General features: G+C 37.7%; 1 pseudogene; it reads left to right on the top strand.

Moving 5' to 3' along the window:
* The window catches only part of LOC125245584, a 31,236-nt pseudogene extending 20,779 nt beyond the window's left edge, over positions 1 to 10,457 (top strand).
* The last annotated feature ends 7,920 nt before the right edge of the window (positions 10,458 to 18,377 follow it).

The following is an 18,377-nucleotide window of genomic DNA, read 5'->3' as shown; positions in this document are numbered from 1 at the left end:
GTGGATTTCTTTTACTTTTATAAAATCTAATGTCAAAACTTTTGACTCTATGTTTTTTTTTTGTCTCTCTTTTCATGTGATTCTTTTAACTGTTCATTATTTTCTCTCCCTCCTTTATTTATTTTTTTAAATATACAGTCACTGTGAATGTGAGGTTGGTAAATGGTCACAGTCGCTGTGCTGGTAGAGTGGAGGTTCTTCATAGAGGTCAGTGGGGAACAGTGTGTGATGTTGGCTGGGATATGACTGATGCTGCAGTGGTGTGTAGAGAGCTGGACTGTGGAGAACCTGTAGATGCTGTGGGTGATGCTTATTTTGGACCAGGAACAGGACCCATCTGGACAAATTTTGTCATGTGTAAGGGATCAGAGTCTACACTGAAAGACTGTGGGTCAATGAAAGGGATTGATTATGACTGTGATCATAATACAGATGCTGGCGTCATCTGCTCAGGTGAGCTGCTACAAAACTGAACATATTGCATTAGTAATGATCCACATGTCTCATATTTACTTTTATCATCAATAAGTGGTAATTTAATTTTTACCATTGAACTCTGGACAGCACGACTTTTGTCTCCTGGCATAAATATTTGTGCTTTTTGACTTCTGGAAGTTTCTTAAAGCCTGTCAATCAGATATGAGCTTGCCGTTTTGGCCATTTATTTGTATTAAAAATGTCAGTAAGTGGACCATTGGCAGTCCGTGGATGGCATTTAAGACTAAGACCACCTATACGGCACTGTTACTATATGCTTCATTATGTCTGTAAAAAACATTTTACAATGTTTAACACCGAACAGTAGTAGTGCATTGTTAATCCTTTTGATCTTTAATTCATAAAATCAGCAAAAATCGAACCTTTCATTTAAGTAAAAGAATTGAAAGTGGGGGGAAATCACATTGAAATGTTTTTCTCCAAAACGCATTGGCCACAATTATTGGCACCCTTTTCTTACAAGACTTTTTGCAACCTCCTTTTCCCAAGATAACAGCTCTGAGTCTTCTTCTATAATGCCTGATGAGTTTGGAGAACACCTGACAAGAGATCAGAGACCATTCCTTCATGCAGAATCTCTCCAGATCCTTCAGATTCCCAGCTCCATGTTGGTGCTTCTTCTCTTCAGTTCACTCCACTCATTTTCTTTAGGGTTGAGGTCAGGGGACTGGGATGGCCATAGCAGAAGCTTCATTTTGTGCTCAGTTACACATTTTTGTGTTGATTTTGATGTTTGTTTTGGATCATTGTTCTGATAGAAGATCCAACCACAACCAACTATTGGATTTCTAGCAGAAGCGGTCAGGTTTTGATTTTTTTATCTGTTGGTATTTTATAGAATCCATCATACCATGTATCTGAACAAGATGTCCCAGGACCTTCAGCAGAAAAAATAGGCCCACAACATTAAAGATCCAGCAGTATATTTAACTGTGGGCATGGGGTACTTTTTATCCATGTGTGCACCAAACCCATCTGGTGGGTTTGCTGCCAAAAAGCTCATTTTTTAGTTTCATCTGACCATAGAAGCCGGTCCCGTTTGAAGTTCCAGTCTTGTCTGACAACTGAATATGCTGGAGATTGTTTCTGGATGAGAGCGGAGGATTTTTCTTGTTCTTGTTTTCTAGGTGCTGTTTGATCTTTTTTTTTAGGCTTTCTGAGACTCAACTAATCTCTGCAATTCTCCAGCTGTGATCCTTGGAGAGTCTTTGGCCACTCAAACTTTCCTCCTCACTTCACATTAGGACGATTTAGACACACGTCCTCTTCCAGGCAGATTTGTAACATGTTTAGTTGATTGGAACTTCTTAATTATTGCCCTGATAGTAAAATTGGGGATTTTCAATGCTTTAGCTATTTTCTTACAGCCACTTTCTATGTTGTGAAGCTTCAATGATCTTTTGCTGCACATCAGAATGATTTTCTTTGGTTTTACTCATTGTGATGAATGATTAAGAGAATTTGGCCTTTGTGTTTCCTCATGTTTATACTCCGGTGGAACAGGAAGTCATGGCTGGACAATTTCATGTTCATGATCACCCTGGTGTGCTAAAATAAATGTAAATATGAATAGGAATATACTTCAGAGATATTTTACTCATAAAAAACTCTAGGGATGTTAATAATTGTGGCCAACGTATTTTGGGGAAAAACATTTATTTCTTAATGTGATTTTCCCTACACTTTCAATTATTTTCCTTCAATGAAAGGTTAGATTTTTGCTAATTTTATGAATTAAAGATCAAAAGGATTAACAATGCAGATTTATTTTTATAGTCATCTTTGATCATATTTACCAATGGTGCAAATAATTCTGACCACAACTGTATGTGTATGTGTATATATCGATGTTTCATAACATTTCTAATACTTTACAATAAGGTTCATTTGTTAACATTAGTTAATGTGTTATTAACTAACATGAGCATTAACTAGCATGAGCAATACATTTGTTACGTTAGTTAATACAAAAACAGCTGTTCATAGTTTGTTGATGTTACTTCACAGTGCATTAACTAATGTTAACAAATACAACTAATGAACCTTGATATAAAGTGTTGCCAAATAATTATCTGTCATTATATGATGCAATAATTTTTTGTAAATGTGGAAAAAAGCGAAAGTGACATGTGAAAGCCAAGTATGGTAACCCATACTCGGAATTTGTCATCTGCATTTAACCCATCCAAGTTAGTATACAAACATTAGGAGTAAACGTGCACTGCAAACCGTTGACACACACACCCAGAGAGGTAGGCAGCCATTTTGCTGTGGCTTCCGGGGAGTGATTGGGGGTTATGTGCCTTGCTCAAGGGCACCTCAGTCATTCCAGTATTGAGAATTGAACCTACAACCTTCGGGTTACCAGTCTGACTCTATAACCATGACTACCCCCAATAAATATTGCTCATCGAAAGGCTTATAAAGGCTTTATGGGCAACATTTATAAAGTCTTCTCTTTTGTTTTATTCTGGATAGCTGCAGCAGTTTAGAAGTTTATGATGACATTTATTTAATTATTATTATTATTATTTTTTTTTTTTGTAATTTCTTACATTTATTTTCTCTTGTTACTGCAGGTGCCAGGCTGGTTGGAGGTTCTCGCTGCTCTGGGAAGTTAGAGATACTTGATGATCAGACGTGGGTTTCAGTGTGTGCTGCTGCCTTTGACCAGCAGGATGCAGAGGTTGTGTGTAGAGAGCTGGACTGTGGGGCTCCTGTACAGGTGTTGGGAGAAGATGCTTTTGGAAAAGGAGACACTCAGATGTGGACACAAGAGATTCAGTGCAGAGGAAATGAGTCTCAGATTCAACTCTGTGCAAAATCATCACAGGAACACAACTGCTCCCATGATGATCACCAGGGGCTTCAGTGTGCTGGTAAGAGTTAGATATATAAGAGAGCATCCAGCAGTATAACTACGATCATATGAGGCCCATTGCAAAAACATTTGGTGTTTTTGTCTTGTTTTTCTGTTGCTGCTGTAACACCTTATTTTCCCCTCGGGATCAGTAAAGGAATTCTAAGTCTAAGTTGATGGGTCACCCCCACAATTTAAATGAATTAACTAAAATACTTGAAAATATAACACCGTAATTCTGCGTTAACAGTTAAGTTGTTTCTTTCAAAGCATCTTTTCACAAACTGTGAATTGTTCATGTGTGTGTTTAGTATTATCATTAAGGGAATTTGACAAAATAATAGTATTTATTTATTTACTCCAAAAACTTTTGTGTTGGGTTTATCATTATTAAGTATTTACCATTATTTAGTGGTCCATATACTCACATAGCCCATTGTTAGACTAACAGTAAAAACTTGTAAATGTATGATGTTATTTTTATGCTTTTTCTTTTCATTTATTATCTCTTTCTATGTATTCCTTTCCCTCTTAGATGTTATGAATGTGAGGTTGGTTGATGGTCCCAGTCGCTGTGCTGGTAGAGTGGAGGTTCTTCATAGAGGTCAGTGGGGAACAGTGTGTGATGATTTCTGGGATATGACTGATGCTGCAGTGGTGTGTAGAGAGCTGGACTGTGGAGAACCTGTAGATGTTCTGGTTGATGCTCATTTTGGACAAGGATCAGGACCAGTCTGGATGAGTGTTGTATTATGTAATGGAACAGAATCTACATTGAAAAACTGTGGATCAGCAGGGTGGAAAAAACCTGTCTGTTCTCATATTAATGATGCTGGAATAATTTGCTCAGGTGAATAATACTAAACCTCAAAGCATTTCACACTTTCTAAACCTTAATTCATGATATGCATGTATGTATGTGTATATGTGTATAAAATGATATATATATATATATATATAATTTTTTTATTTATTTATTTTAATAATGTGAAGAAGTACATCTTGGACATTCTGCAAAATATCTCCTTTTGTGTTCAGCAGAAGAAAAAAATCATACTGGTTTCATTTTCAGGGTTTTTAATTAACAGTCATTTCAAACAACAGTAATACTTTAAAGATGTAAATATAAAAGAAAACACTTTGATGAGTGTCAAATGTAATCATATGTAAAAGTACTACTTTTATGCAATACAAACAGGTCATAAACGCTCCAGGCTTGCTGCTGGATCTCACCTCTGCTCTGGAAGGTTAGAGATACTTAATGGTCAGACTTGGGTTTCAGTGTGTGCTGCTGCCTTTGACCAGCAGGATGCAGAGGTTGTGTGTAGATAGCTGGACTGTGGGGCTCCTGTACAGGTGCTGGGAGAAGATGCTTTTGGAAAAGGAGAAGCTCAGATGTGGACACAAGAGATTCAGTGCAGAGGAGATGAGTCTCAGATTTCATTCTGTTCAATATCATCATCGTACAAACACAACTGCACCAGTGACAATAATGTGGGACTGATCTGTTCTGGTAAATTATAAATATTCAGTGTCTCATCATTGATTTTCTGTCATATCATATGCAAGATATACAGTAATCTTAAATGTATTACAAAACTTTCTTTTCCTAAGTTTTCTTTTTTTTTTTTTTTTTTTTTTTTTTGCACTGCATTGTTACTGAGTGGCTAAGTATCACGATATGTTGTCTGATAGATGTTGTTCATAATGAGCCTCATAATGACAAAAGTTCTTTGCACAGGTTACACAGATCTTAGACTGGTCAATGGTTCAGACTCTTGTTCTGGAAGAGTGGAGCTTCGGTTCCTCAATGATTGGGGCACAGTGTGTGATGCATGCTGGGATATGAGAGCTGCCAGTGTCCTCTGTAGACACTGTAGACACTGTAGACATTGCTGTGTCTGTTGTGGGATCAGACTGGTTTGGAGAGGGAAGTGGTGAAATCTGGGCTGATGTGTTTGATTGTGACGGGAATGAAACAAAACTCTCAGAATGTTCCATCTCTTCATGGAGTCGAGCTGAATGTTCTCATAGACGAGATGTTGGAGTCATCTGCTCTGGTAAACTTATTTGACTCACTGCTGAAAAACTTTATGAATGTATAAACACTATTTCATCATGTTTTAACACAATTCTTATTTTAGTAAAACATAACATCTTCTCCACAGATTCCTCTCTAGCTGTTCATGATGGTCTGGTGCGGTTGTCTGGAGAGAGACAGTGTGAGGGGGAGGTGGAAGTTTCCATCCATCTGGTCTGGAGGAGAGTTCTGCTGGACTCCTGGAGTCTCACTGAATCCTCTGTGGTCTGCAGACAGCTGGGCTGTGGCTCTGTGCTGAACTTCTCCGGCTCCTCTTCATCCAGTCCTGAACACAGTCATGAGTGTGTGACGGGCTTCCAGTGCTCTGGGAGTGAAGCTCATCTGGGGAACTGCAGCTCTCCACAAACTCTCAACTGCAGCTCCACACAACAGCTGTCAATCACCTGCCTTGGTGAGAAGAGCAACATCTGGGCAGATTCTTCAGTTGTTAGTGATCACTAATGTGTTTCTCTTTCTCTGAATATCAGGTCGCGGGTCCATCAGGCTGGTGGGTTCTGGGGGAGACTGTGCAGGGAGGCTGGAGGTTTTTCACAGAGGCTCATGGGGTACAGTGTGTGATGACTCCTGGGATATTAAAGATGCCCATGTGGTGTGCAGACAGCTGCAGTGTGGAGTGGCCCTCAGTAACCAGCAGGTACCAGCCTGGTTTGGTCCTGGTTCTGGACCCATATGGCTGGATGAGGTGGAGTGTGAGGGGAATGAGACATCCCTGTGGAGCTGCTCTTCTCCAGGCTGGGGAAAACATGACTGTCAACACAAGGAGGATGTAGGAGTAATGTGCTCAGGTAAACAGTTCAGTGTTGTGGAAAACTGTTATTCACATTGATAAACTAAATCTAAAATATTTTTAGAAAATCTAAGATATATTTTCATATGTACACAGTTATATATATTATATTATACAGTGTTGAAATGAATGTAGTTGGATGAAAGCTGAGGTTGTGCTTATGTTTCCATCTAGAGTTTAAAGAGATCAGGTTAACTGAGGGTTGTGAAGGGAATGTGGAGGTTTTCTACAATGGATCCTGGGGTAATGCGTGCTGGAACCAGATGGACAGAGATACAGCGAGTCTTATCTGTCAAGAGCTGAACTGTGGAAGATCTGGTGCTTTTTCCAATTCTATACCAAGACTAGAATCAGCTCCTAACTGGCTGGATGAAGTGAAATGTCGACCACATGATTCAAATCTGTGGCAGTGTCCATCGTTACCCTGGGGACAGAATGACTGCAATAGAGATGAAGTGGCCAAAGTCACCTGCTCAGGTAAAACTGATGCATTTTCCTACACCAATTAATATGAGTAGGAATGCTTTGAATATATGCATAAAATGTATATAATATTATACAAAATAATGTAATATAATTAACTTGTGATTAGAACTGGAGAGTCATGAGTCCTCATCTCCCCACCAGAGATATTCAGGTAAGTTTATTTGATGGAGAAGAACATAAAGACCATTAACATTAACATTTAAAGGATTTAAAGGGGTCATGAATCGAAAATTTGAATTTTACTTAATCTTTTGACATAAGAGTTCAGTGTTAAAAAAAATCCTTTCAATTTCAGAACTCAAAATTTTCTTGTTAGTCCAAAAACAGTTTTATTGAAACCAAGCTGCCGAAATCACTCTTTTGGATTTTGTCACATTATTACATCACAGTGCGAGGAAAGACTGCCACTGCAGAAGAAAATCAAAATCTTCTGAAGAGAGAGTGCTGGATGTCATGGGTGAGGGCAGAGAAAAGGCCGAGCACATCTCTGGTCCCTTCATGACATTTATTTGCAAGCCCTGTGATTTTTGTGAACCACTACACTGCCTCGGCAGCCGCAGGGCCAGAACTGCAGGGAATGCGAACCTGATCACCCTCTTAGAAGACAGGCGGGAGCGAAGCATGCAATTCAGCGGTGCTTAGCTCCCAAACAAACAACAAATAGGTCGCATGTATCCCCACCCATAAGTTTATCGAGGGCGGAGAGTAGCACGTGATTCAAATTGCTGTTTGCTTGCCATATCTCCTGTCTAAAATGTATATGCTTTTGACAAACAAACAATAAATAGACAGAAACAATTTCACATAGAAAACACATTGTTTGGTCTCAGGGTGCTTTGTACCCTCCTGGTCATGATGTCACCAATCTATGACATTCCATCACGCCATTAGAATGATTTCACATGTGCCTCGCAACGCAATCACACAGAGGCATTAGGCCAGCGATTGTATATTATAGGGAGATGAGAGGGTCTGTATCTCTTACCATTGGAGAAAGCGTAATGGCTAACTTAATCATGTGTAGCACCTCTCAGCATATTGTGTAATGGCAGTGACATCAGTGCCCGCCGTTCAAAACTTAGCCTTAGCATTAGCCATTATGCTCTTTTGGCTAAAGGTTGCAAGCTTGCCTTCTAGTGGCTTTGATTATGTTTGTTTGAGATGTATCAGTGCTGTGCAGACTGATCATCGTATGACATCAAAGTACTGTGAGATCGATTCAAAAGCATAAGCATTCAGTGTCATACGTCGATCGGTCTGCGCAGTGCCGATGCATCTCGAACAAGCCTACTCCCACAGTGTCGAAGACTCTGACGCAGAGTGAGGTCCCTCAAAAGGGAAATACAGTTTTGTATTTTAAAAAAAATGTACAAATTTTGATTATAGTGTAAGGGGACCTCATAGAATATTATAAAATGAGAAAAAAAATGCAGTTCATGACCCCTTTAACATTGCACCACGCACATACTCCACTGTAGGTAACATTGTGCTTATAGCACTGTGCATTGTTTGCAATTGTCTATATCTCTGTGATTGTGTGATTTAGATCATGTTTCTCTCAGACTGAGTGGAGGGGAGGGTCGGTGCTCTGGGAGGCTGGGGGTGTATCATAACGCTGTGTGGGGCTCAGTCTGTGATGACCTGTGGGACATCAGCGATGCTCAGGTGGTCTGCAGGCAGCTGGGTTGTGGAGCAGCACTGAGGGCTGATGGGAATTCAGTCTTTGGTGCTGGTGAAGGTGTTGTGTGGCTGAACAGAGTCGAGTGCAGAGGGAATGAGATTCACCTGTGGGACTGTCCTCTCTCCCTGAAGAACCACACTGACTGCTCCAACAAAGAGCACGCTGGACTCACAGGTCACAGCAAAACTCTGACCAATATTAGTCATTTTATTGCTAATAATATATTTTTTTAAATGGTTGTGTCTGTTTTGACAGATTTGTCAGTGTCCTCTACTCCTGCCACAACAACATCATCTTCTCCTCCAGTTTCTCAGACAGTGAGCTCAACATCAGTCTCTCGTCCACAAACTCCTCCGTCTCTCTCTGTGCTTGTGATTGTACTGGGAGTTGTGCTCTTACTGCTCTTAGTGCCACTGCTTATACTGATTCAGCAGAACAGAGTGATGAGGAGAGGTAGGAGAGATCCAGAGACTGTCATATTGTGTCTTATTCAGTGTGTGATCAGTCATGTGTTGTGAACTGACAGCAGGTTTGTCTCTCTACACTCACAGCTCTAAGAGGAGACACAGGAGCACGACTGAAGCTGTTTATGAGGAGCTTCATCACAGACACGATCACTTCACTCAGAGGGGTGAGTAAATGTCATAGTGCCTTATGTGGAGATCAAAAGGGTACAAGGGGGGTACAAGACGGGTGAGTGGATTAAATTGCATGTTTTTTTTTTTATTCAGTTAAAATCCAGCCTCGCAGCCAATTTCTTTGGATAATGAGTGTGGGGTAGGATTAGGGTTAGAATTTGTTGAAGCATTGTGTAGACAATCAGCACTCTGATTGACACAATCAATAAAATCTTTAGTATTGATTGCCAGGAGGAGTTTCCGCTGTTTGGGATCAATCATGAGAGTAAAGTAAATTGATTCATTTGTGGGACCTTTTGTGTCAAATGATAAAGGATTAGTGTTACATGAACTAAAGGAAGTGGGGATTTTGACTGGTTTGACTGTTTTTTTTCCCGATACATGAAGTGTCCTAGAATGAAGTACAATGTTCATTGTTTTTTTGTTTTGTTTTGTTTTTTGCGTTTTTTTTAAATATCAGAATCTGCAGTAAGATCCAAACCTGACTACTATAATGATGTCACCACCACTAAAGACTCAACAGGTCAGTAACTGATCACAGGATTTCACTTAAACTTAAACCTATTGGGCCTGTAAACAGTAAAATCAGTTTGTTTTTCCTCTTTGCTTTCAACTCCTTTAGAAGAGCAACAACTTAATACAGAGCAATTATGATGATGTAATCACTGTTGGATTGAGACAGCATGCTATAGGTTTGTTTCTTCAATTATTAATATTATTTGAATATGCATGTATATTTTATGTGTATTTTAATTCTATTTTAATTTGTGTATATTATGTGTATTTAAATTATAAGTAATTTGATTGTCGCATTTCAATTTTTTTTTATTTTGTTGCAGAAGACAAATCAGAAAGCTATGATGATGTTGTCATTTTAAGACAGTTCTCCAAAAATAAAGCAGGTGTGGGTTTCTTTTAGATAGTCTTGCACATTTTTTTTTTTTTTTTTTTTTTTTTTTGATTTAAACTGTAATGTAACTGCCGTAGCCAAAAGTATTGGCAGTGACATACATTTTGTGCTTCACAAAGTTTGCTGCTTCAGTTGTTGTGATGTTGACTTTGGATCAGTGGCCAGGTAACTCTTAATCCCATAGAGAACCTGTGGTCAATCCTCAAAAGGCGAGTGGACAAGCAGAAGTCCACAAATTGTAATCAACTCTGGGCACTAATAAGGCAATAATAGTTCACCATCAGTCAAGATTTGGCATAGAAGCTAATATTCATGCCAGAGCTTATGAGGAATAAGGGTCAACACTGTAAATATTGACACTTTGCATAGGCCTATATTTAATGTTTTTGCCAATAAAAGCCCTCATAAATGTAAGACATACTTATCATTTTGTTTATGTGATTAATGATTGACACATTTATGTCAGAGGGAGGCCTGGAGGAGTATGATGATGTGGAAAATGTCAGTGAAGACGTGAGAGACCTTGGTAGGTTATTGTCTTATTTCACACTGAATATGCCTAGTTTTTATTACTAGAAATTATAATGCATTGCAAATAATGTGCTTATTGTGTTACTTTTTTAAGCATGAAAACAGAAGAGAAAACAGTTTCTGAGGGCCAGAAGCTACAGGGGGAAAAAGACCAACATCCTGTTCTGCTGAAAATGCATTTTGAAATTATAAGAGTATTTGAGGGTTTTTTTTTTTTTTTTAAATCAAAATGTTTAACATTTTTTATATATACAACAATAATGTATGAAGACAAACTTCCTGAAAATGTATCTTATTAATGAAGTTTGATGTATGATGTATTAAATAATAAAATAAATCTGGTATAATGTTTAAGATCAGTGATATTCCCTCATCTAAACTTCCTAGTTGTGAGAAACCACTTAAATAACCGTTTTGTCTTTTAAAATGTTTCCATATTTTATCTATTCATATATTATCACTTTTATTAAATGTATTGTAACAACATTAATGTTTAGAATTCACAATTGGTTGATTTAATTTAATTCCAAATGCATCAATATATTCTGTTTTTTTTTTTTTATGGTTGCATCAAAGTGAGGAAACCAGAAAATTCTCATCTGGATTTGACGGCCTTTTATTGCAATCTTGTGGATAAAGATGAGTTGCAGTCAGAAATTTCCACTTGAGGAACCTCCATATCCCGACTGGCTATTTGCCATACCAAGTGTTTAATTGTCTACTACTGCCTGTAAACTGTTAGTGTCTTAATAACTGTTCCACAGGTGCATGTGCAAATATTGCATTGAAAAAGAGACTGAGAGAGAGCACTTAAGCATTTGAAGTTCCAATTATTTGACTGACAGACGGCAGCGGTTGGAGTTAAAAATCATCATTTGTGTTCTACTGAAGAAACAAAGTCACCTACATCTTGGATGCGCTGGGGGTAAGCAGTTAAACATCAAATTTTCATTTTTGGGTGAACTATCCCTTTAAGGACTACAACAATGGGCTGGTAGGAACTACAACAAGCTTCTTCCTGGGTTCAATAACCCTAAAATTTACATAAACCCTGCCCACGAGAACAGGCAACAAAGGGAACAAGGCCATGTTGGGCCGCTTTAGAGAAGAGGAAGAGTTGTTCTAGTAGAGTGTTGTTGCCATGCCGTCATTTTACATCGGACTGCTTCACAAACAAGGGTCAATTCAACACTGGATTTGCACAAAAGCTTAACATGACAGCACATGCTAGTCAATGAGTTGAATCAACTCCACAGCAACTACATCAATTTATCCAAAATTCAAATTCAAAATTGCTTTATTGGCATGACTGTAAATCATACAATATTGCCAAAGCATACATAAAACAATAATAAAAACATCTTTATAACAATTTATCCACTAACCATTCAGAAATGTCCAGTTGCATTCTAAAACGTGTAACACTTTGGAAAAAGGTCATTGACTCCATTACAATCAAACTACCCATATATAATATTTCCCCTGTGTTTCATGTTGTTACGGTACACAGGAGGCAGACACAGATGTAAACAGGTATTGGTAGTTTTATTGACCACAGTAGAGCAAGAGATATCAACAGGTGAGTAGAATGGATGCAGATGGTGTTCAGAAGGTGATATATGGAATAGTTACTGTCCTTTTCGTTGCAGGGAGATATACATTGGAGCTTGGAGATCGCTGGAGACACCCACACAGTAGACGAGGCACACAGAGGGAAGGAGACACGCTGGAGACAGGTGAGTATACGAAGAGGAGTCCTTGAGGTAAGCATAACAGGAAGTATATGCGAACGAGACCGGACATAGAGTGCTGTGTGCGTGTGCTATGGGGAAGCTGATGAGTGAGGTGATGAGGTGCAGGTGGTGGTGATCAGTACTCTGGAGATGGTGCGCGCTGTGATTGGGTGAGGTTGGAACCTGACGTGTCTGTGACACATGTGTGTCTTTGTTATATTGATCTAATTATGATTCTTTAGTTATGTCAGGGTAACTTCAAGTTGCGAAGCCGTCCTAAACATGGGCCCCTGGTTGCAATGTGTTCATTGTCAAACTCCAAAATAATTCTAAACACCATTATTTTATTTGAAAAAGTGAATAATTTTATTTTATAGTCAAAATATTTTAGTTTGTCTTGTATATATTTTTTCTTTAGATCCGATTCTTTAGAACATTTTAAGCTGTCATATGCTCATGTTACAATGTGCCCCTCAGATGTTACAATGTGCTCCACCTATGGGACATGTTGTCACATTTCTCTTCCATTCTTTTGGGGTAAAAACATTAATTATGAAACAAAACCACATATTTGTACTAGACATGTGATTTTTTTTTTTTTTTTTTTTTAAGGGCTTACTTGTGCACTGTGCTCTTGGTAAATGCTTTTAAAATTATTAATTTTACAAAGTTCAGTTTATTAAATGTTAATATCATGCTAACATATGTATACACTAATAGACAGTGTTTAGGACATTCACAGTTAGTTATCAGTGCTTTTATCTCTTCTCTGCAGGTGTTGGGCTTTGATTCTGTAAATAAACTGGAGAATTTCCTGTTTCTTGTAAATCAAATGTGTGTGTGTGTGTGTGTGTGTGTGTGTGTGTGTGTGTGTGTGTGTGTGTGTGTGTGTGTGTTTCTGCATCCCCTCAGTGAGGCGTCTTGATGGGTGGGGAGGAGGAGTTCATCAGCACTGACAGTTTTGATATTTATGGAGAAAATCAAAAAAGCCTCTTCTGATTTGTCACTGAAGTTGTTTGATGGTTTCCTCTGTTGTGTCTAATAAGGTAACAGCGAGTGTGATTGGAGGGTGTTGGACCTCTTTCTCTCTCATTAAGGGGTGTGAGAGGATGCCTTTACTTCTGTATCATCAGTGCGGAGAAGCTTGAACTGGATGTTGAATTAATCAAGCAGAGAGAGATGGAGAGATGCCTGATGCTCATTTTACTGTCTTCAGTTATACTCATCACAGCTGGTAAGTACATAGGAAATGGAAGAGATTAAGTTATTTTCAGAAATGAAGGGGTCAGAATATGTTCTGTTTTTTCGCTTACATTTTATGTCTCACTGTAACCAAGATTTTTATTTGTAAATAATGATATTATTATTATTTTTTTTCAAAACAACATTACTACTGTTGATTGAGTATTGATTTACAATGTACAATTTTGAATAGTTTTCCTTGAATCATGTTTGTTTATTATACAAGGCAATGATGACATCAGCACAGAACTGCTTTAATTTTTCTTCAGGTAGAGTAAAGGTATATTTAACTACGGAAGAGTAATAAAATAAGAACAGTGTTAAGAATTAGATGCTTGAAGTTTTTCAGGTCTAACCGTAGAGCCTAATTCAGGTACAGAAATTGAATAATCAAATGTAAAATACCATTACATAATCTTCGCTGTATTCTTTAAATATAGATTAATCCTTAAAGCTACAAAAGTTATTCAGTCAAGATCAGTGAGTGATTTTCTTTTTCCTTTTGTTCTTTGATTAATGGCACAGGTTGCAGCAGGTAGGCTGCTATCACTTTAAAGTCCAAATTCCATAAGCACAGACTTAAATACACAGAAAGAAAAATATTGAAAAATGTCTATATACACTCTTCCAGCCAAGGGTGAAGTCATTTTGTAGATGTGTGAAGCACTGTGGCACGGCAGGATTTTGAACAGCTCGTGCACCCTCCTTTATTCATAATCATATGTGTTTTGCAACTAACCTTAATGTTATTTTAATATTCAATGTTAATACATTAACAATGTTTTGGGCTGCTGCATGTCAACTTTAACGATGTTGATCTCAAAATTGTTCATTCTCAAAACATAATGTGTTTATTCTCAGCAAATTATTTAGCCTTTAATATTAATTACAATCCGTTGTAATCAATTCACAATATATGTGCATAATTCCCTCTTTGGGCGATCTATATTATAATTAGTCATAACGTGTTATGATTTATTATATTCATATATTTCACCCATGATTTGAGCTAATTGATTAAATATCTGTAAATTCATTACAAAAGCCTAAAATATAGCTTGACTAAGTGATCTAACTCTGTCATGTCTTCTATCAGCAATGAACACTGATCGAATGCGTGTTTTTTCTCAACATTTTATTTAGACTTTTTTTTCTCAAAATTGAATACGTTTTTTTTTTTGTTCTCAAAACTACAGAAGAGGATTGTAGTTAGGCCAGGTAATAATTAAAAAAATAAAACCATCTCTAGATTAAAGTCATTATAATGCAAGATTAAACACATTAAATTTCTAGAAAAAAAGTAGAATTAAAATTTTGAGAAAAGAGTTGTGTTTTGTGAAAAAAAAAGTCTAAATAAAATATTGAGAATAAACACGCATTCGATCAGTGTTCATTGCTGATAGAAGACATGACAGAGTTAGATCACTTAGTCAAGCTATATTTTAGGCTTTTGTAATGAATTTACAGATATTTAATCAATTAGCTCAAATCATGGGTGAAATATATGAATATAATAAATCATAACACGTTATGACTAATTATAATATAGATCGCCCAAAGAGGGAATTATGCACATATATTGTGAATTGATTACAACGGATTGTAATTAATATGATTAGTTCTAGTTTAATAGTTGTTTAGAAAAACTATCCTAGCTTGTACAGCAAACTATGGGTTTTAGACTATTATGAAAGAAATTTTGTTCTCTGGACATGAGAATAAATTCCTATTATAGCATCAAAGCGTAAAGCAATGTTGCAGAAACGAAACGTAGAAGTGACTTGGATTTCTGAATGAGCAGCAGAACAATCGAGCACGAATAATGTAGCCTATTTCATATATGAAACTACTAATACAGAGGTTATACATCTAAATATGCACAGAGGATATACATAGGCTATATACAAAAGCAAAAGTAAAGACAGGAAAAGAGAAAAGACAATTAGCAAAACTTTCAGACAGTCCTTGAGAGCCAGCAAAGAATCAGTATCACTTTGTTAGGTCGTATGACTTATCGCATCTAAGATAGAAAGAAGCGGTAGGCCTACTTGCAACCCAATCTCATGGCAATTCGTACATATTTTACGAGGTGGCTAATTTGTATGAATTCATATGACCTCACTCGTACGAATTCATACATTTTTTGCTAAATAATACGTATTTTACGAGTTGACAAATTCAAATGAATTCAAATGACCTACTCCAAACCCCGCCCCTAAACCTAGTTAGCTAACCGTCACTGGGGTTTAGACAAATGTGTGAATGAGTCGTATAAATTCATAGGAATCAGCCACCTCGTGAAATAAGTAAGATTTGGTCATGAGATAGTGTTGGTACTTGCGTGCTGAGTTTCAAAAGATACACGTGACGGCTGCAGTTCGTTGGCTTCTTCCTTTTCCGCAGGAATATTTGAACTGAGAGGAGCGCGTGATGGAAGCGCTGTCGCCGAGACGTCCGGGAGAGACGTGCCCGAGATGAAAACTAACACAACTACAGTCATAGCTAAACTTATACACTAGGGGTACATACATGCAATTTGAAAGACGATGACGGGTATGCTTTGGCACAGTCATATTTTGAGAATAACTGTACATACATCTAAGCGTGTTTGTGTGTGTCTCTGTTGTCTGTGTGTGTGTGTGTGTGTGTGTGTGTGTGTGTGTGTGTGTATTGGGTTTTGGCTAGTCTGGAATGTGGCCGCATGGCCCTTAACCCACATGGGGTGATTCTTTTGATGTCCCCAGAGCTGAGGACAGGGGCCTTCTGCGTAGCTTTCAGATGGGCCACAAATCACGATTCGTGATTTACATGCACAGTTCAAGAGGCTAAAAGCATTCTGAAAATTCTAAAGTTGGTAGGCTAGCACTGATCTTATCCAGACATTACACTTTCCTTCAATAACGATTCTCGATTCTAACTTTTGCCATACTTTTATATTTTTTCACTTTCTGTGTGTGCGCTAGCCGAAGCTCCAGGGTGGCAGTGCAAAACAGTGAATCTAATCACCATACAAACAAAAAGGACACTTCTATGGAGTCAAATTAATGCCTTAAAGTTTTGCACAAAAATAAAGTTTTGCAAAACAAAACAAAAAAAAGAATTGAGCAATAAAAAAAATGTTTTGCAAACAAAAATAAAGAATTGCAAAGGGAAAATAAAGTATTGAGCAGAAAAAAATAAGTTTTGCAAACAAAAATAATAAATTGCAAAATAAAATAACGTAGTGCAAAAATAAAAATATAATCAATTACAAAAATCAATGAAAGCTGTTATTTAAATAACATATGCTTATGTTGAACTTTATTCTTGTAAAAACAGACGCTGTAAGCAGTACATAAAGTTTTTAATGAAAAGGTCTCTGAAACATCAGTGTATTAGTCAAATATTGCATTTATTTCACTTCAGCTGTGATAAAGTATGCAAACCGATGCAAACGCAGCGCGAGCGTCACTACGGGAAGCAGAAAGTGTCCGACTTCACGTCTCCGTTTTCAGCTCCTCCCCGCCTGCACGCGGCTAATCTCGCCGATCGGTTACATCCAGCCGCAGCCGATGTCGAACACACCTTTTCTTGACTCCACCCCCACGTCAAACCAGTGCCATAAAGAGAACCGCACAGAAAAGTGCAGCGCAAAGAATAAAAGAATATGTGGCAAAGATAAAATATGATTACAGCTGTCATTGATTTTTATAATTGATTATATTTTTATTTTTGCACTACTTTTATTTTGCAATGTATTATTTTTGTTTGCAAAACTTATTTTTTTCCTGCTCAATACTTTATTTATCCTTTGCAATTCTTTATTTTTATTTTATTTTATTTTTTATTGATCAATTCTTTTTTTTGTTTTGTTTTGCAAAACTTTATTTTTGTGCAAAACATTAAGGCATTAATATGACATACACTTCAGGAATGCAAAAAGTGGCGTCTGTGTTTTACTGTAAATGTGCAAACGGAAACAGAAAGGACAATCTATAAATATATCTCTATAAGCACTAGGGATGGGTACCGAAACCCGGTATTAAATTGACCCCGGGGTTAAATTAAAGACCGGTGTATCGATAAGCTCTGACGTTAACGGTTCTGCTATTGGTACTGGAGAAATTATGAAGAGAATACACGTGCATTTATTATTGCTATATAGACATTATCTTGCAGATTCTATCTCGCCAGAGTCGCCAGCTGTTTCTATATGCAATAATATTACGACATTTGTCTATGATGCATTTCGCAAGAAGAGAGATCGCGCTCACGCAGAGGAGCTACAGCGCGCGCAGCCGCTCACATGGAAGCCTGTTTAAAGGGATAGTTCACCCAAAAATGAAAATTTGATGTTTATCTGCTTACCCCCAGCGCATCCAAGATGTAGGTGTCTTTGTTTCCTCAGTAGAACACAAATGATGATTTTTAACTGCAACCGCTACCGTCTGTCAGTGGTATAATGCATGTCAGCGGGAACTTGGACTATAAGAGTAAATAAAACACGACAGACAAATCCAAATTAAACCCTGCGGCTCGTGACGACACTTTGATGTCTTAAGACACGAAACGATCGTTTTTTGCGAGAAACCGAACAGTATTTATATCATTTTTTACCTCTAATACACCACTATGTCCAACTGCATTCATCACTCGATTCGTTTGGTCTGATCGCGCTCTGACAGCGGCAGTGATGTCTCGCTCTCATTGAAGTATATGCGCGAGACATCACTGCCGTTGTCAGAGCGCGATCAGACCAAACGAATCGAGTGATGAATGCCGTTGGACATAGTGGTGTATTAGAGGTAAAAAATTATATAAATTAAAATTATATAATTATATTTCTCACACAAACCGATCGTTTCTTGTCTTAGGACATCAATGTGTCATCATGAGCTGCAGGGTTTAATTTGGACTTGTCTAAGCAAGTT

Source organism: Megalobrama amblycephala, linkage group LG14 (genome assembly GCF_018812025.1).
Source record: "Megalobrama amblycephala isolate DHTTF-2021 linkage group LG14, ASM1881202v1, whole genome shotgun sequence".
Lineage (NCBI taxonomy): Eukaryota > Metazoa > Chordata > Actinopteri > Cypriniformes > Xenocyprididae > Megalobrama > Megalobrama amblycephala.
Note: the sequence above shows the minus strand (reverse complement) of the source record. Positions and strands in the feature narration are given on the sequence as shown.